General features: G+C 41.7%; 1 pseudogene; it reads right to left on the bottom strand.

Moving 5' to 3' along the window:
* Nucleotides 1–710: 710 nt before the first annotated feature.
* Nucleotides 711–3,032, bottom strand: LOC131304275 (probable mannitol dehydrogenase; annotated as a pseudogene).
* Nucleotides 3,033–3,284: the final 252 nt, after the last annotated feature.

Genomic DNA, 3,284 nt, shown 5'->3' with positions numbered 1-3,284 from the left:
ATTGCTTATCAACTGCCTATAAACTGCTTGGTTTATCCTGGGTGTGCACTGGTCCTTCTAGAGCCCAAAGGGTTTGAGAATAAGAGTTGTGGGTTTGAGCTCACTGGCGCGTGCGTGTATTGGAGTTGCGCGCGCAGGAGTGAACAGCATGCAGTGACTTGTTCAGTGCATGCTGGTTTCCACCTGCATACATCACTCCAAAAAGGGGCCTCCCAGTTTGTTTAAACTTCCACAGCAGTCTGTTTTCATCCTATACTAACTGCTCATCCATGCTATCTATCACATCCTGCAAACTGTTATAATTTTAATCCCCATTAAACTGTTCCTCACCCTAAATGGCTAAAGAATTGATTAATCAAACAGAATCGCAAATGTTTTCAAATGTCTAAGTAGAGACCGATCTCTGGATTGGGCGAGAGGGGTGCCTTAAAACCCTTCCCCTCTCGTAACCTAGCTCCCGAACCCAGATATGGTTCTGACAGACCTGTGCCTTCACCTTTTTCAAAAATCAAACAGCGCAGCGAGCGTTTCAAGTTCGGTCCTTAGGTGTCGGACCTTCAAATCCAAGTGGCGACTCTGTATTGAGCGTTTGTCTGCCAAAAAAGCGCCGCTCATCGATCCGCCCCTATTTTTCAAGGGCACGCTGCCCATAGGATCATCAACTAATTGCGTTATTAAAAAAAATAAAGAGAATGTTTCGATACTGACAATAACAGCCAAACAACACACAAACTTAACAAGACATCACACCATCCAATTCGCCCTTTCACGTGGCCATATCACACCACCAACGTAATTCACATCTCGGAAGAATGACCTAGGTCGATCGACTAAGCAGCTTTCAGCATGTTTCCAATGTCAAGGACGAACCGGTATTTAACATCAGCTTTGGCGAGACGCTCCATAGCTGTGTTCACATAGTCCATTGGAATGACCTCAATTTTTGGAGTAATGTTGTGTTTGCCAGCAAAATCGATCATCTCTTGCGTTTCCTTCATTCCACCACTGCAACTTCCAGCTACCATCTTCCTCCCTGCAATACCCAAGTCCGGTAGGACATACTAGTTAAATAGAAGAAACGAGAGACACGTACACACTCATATATACAACAAAAATGCAGACAGAGTTGGCTATGCTATTTAGACCTTGCGAATTTGCAAGCTAAATGAAGGAAAAAGCCCCTCGACAAGTAAGCTTCAATGTATGATTACAGTTATAGTGAATTGGAAAAGCTCTTACGTACCCATGATCAAAGGAAAGACCGGTAAATCGAGTGGCTTTTCTGGAGCACCAACCATGATGACCTTTCCATGACACTTCAACAGAAACAACAATGGTACCAGCGCATGAACTGCAGATACTGTGTCAATGATTCCATCCAAAGTACCCATTGCAGCCTATATATAATAACTCAACAAGTCAATATGTTTAATTTCGCTACAAACTTACGAATCTCTAATGTTTAATATCACTCATTAGGTGGAAAGAAGGAATACCTGCATTTCGTCTTGATTACCGCTGACCAAGAATGAATTGGCACCAAGTGCTTCGATAGCTTCCTGCTTCTTGCTGGGGGAGGTACTTATAACGGTCACCATAGCCCCGAAAGCCTTGGCAAATTTAACAGCCACATGGCCCAACCCACCACACCCACTTTCGTACCAGGCTTATCAAGCCCGAAATATGTCAGTGCGCTGTAAGTCGTGATCCCAGCACAGAGGAGAGGAGCAGCAGCATCAAGTGGCAGATTGTCAGGAATCCGAACGATGTAGCGCTCATTAGCGACCATGTGATCTGAATAACCTCCGCATGTCTTGGTTCCGTCATGATCCACGGCATTGTAAGTTAGTATCATTTTGGGACAGTAGTTTTCGAGGTTGTTCTCGCAGCTTTCGCATGTGTGACAGGCTCCAACCATGCCTCCCACCCCGACTCTGTCTCCAACTTTGTACTTCTGTACCTTGCTGCCAACTTCTGTCACCACTCCCACAACCTCATGCCTGCATGTATCAATCATGTTCATGCTTTTATGCGGCGTTGTTATTGACAAAATCAGCTTTAGCAGAAAGTAAATTATCTTGTTCTTGCTTGATACATGTTCTATAGCTTTAGTCAATAGGCGCTTAGCAAAAAAAAAACAGAAGAAGAAGCTTTAGCCAATAGGTCTTGAAAAATTCATATAATGAAACCACAAAATTCATAAGATTAATCCACCATTTCAGCTTTTTGAACCATTACTTTTATGAATTTTGGTGTTATTAGATTTTTGTGGCAAAATATATAAATTCATATGAATTTTTGCAGTAAAAAAGTCTTCGCAGGTTAAAAAAAAGACAGTGCAAAAGTTACAAAATTTTGTGGTGTTGGTTATGAATTTTTCTGGTCAAAGATACAAATTTTTTTGGTGTTCAATTGCGAGATTTTGTTGTAGGATATACATTTTTGTGGTTCAAAATACGAAAGTGTATATCGTAGGTGTGTACCGTAACCGTGTTTGATCAAACTATACACTCATAATCACAGAGTGTGTGTTTATATATATATCATTGAAAACGTACCCAGGGAGAAGGGGATAAGTGGAATTTCCCCAGTCATTCTTCACAAAGTGAAGATCAGTGTGGCAAATCCCACAGTACAAAATCTTGAAACTCACATCTTCATCATTTGTGACCCTGAAAATGTCGCCACAATCACTCTCAATTTCCAAGAAGAAACAAAACAAAACAAAACAGAACAGAACCCAAAACTCATTACTTGATTTCGATCAATTCATTGCTAGCTGGTAAAAAAAAATATGAAAGAATCCGCCCACAGACAAACTCTAACCTTCTAGAGAACGTGAACGGAGACAGGACTCCAGAAGTTTCCCTGGCCGCCCATCCGAACGCCTTCACGGGGTGCTCTTCTTCCGGTGCTTTCGCCATTGTTAGAGAGAGAGAGAGAGATGAATTTGTTCGCTACACAGAGGGAGAGAGAGATATTGGAGTCACTGGGATGGCATTGCTATATATTAGAGCGTTTGGAAATGCCCTGTGCTCTTGTAGCTTGCTTTGATTAATCAAAGTTTAAAGTACTAAAAAGAATGTGGGGGTGGAGCTGACGTAATCCATGAGGTATCGGGAGTAGGGGTTCCCGATTCTCTGGGTGCTGGCTCACAGAGTCACAGGAAGCGTGAGTAGAGACCGTTGTGTAATTTGTATTTTTTTTTCTCATCTTTAATATATATATATATTCTCCAAACTCATTGTTGTTTGATTTTTTTAAAATTTTTTTGGCACTTATTA

This window comes from Rhododendron vialii, chromosome 10a, assembly GCF_030253575.1.
Source record: "Rhododendron vialii isolate Sample 1 chromosome 10a, ASM3025357v1".
Taxonomy (NCBI): domain Eukaryota; kingdom Viridiplantae; phylum Streptophyta; class Magnoliopsida; order Ericales; family Ericaceae; genus Rhododendron; species Rhododendron vialii.
The sequence above is the reverse complement of the archived record's forward strand: the minus strand, read 5'-3'. Positions and strand labels throughout refer to the sequence as shown.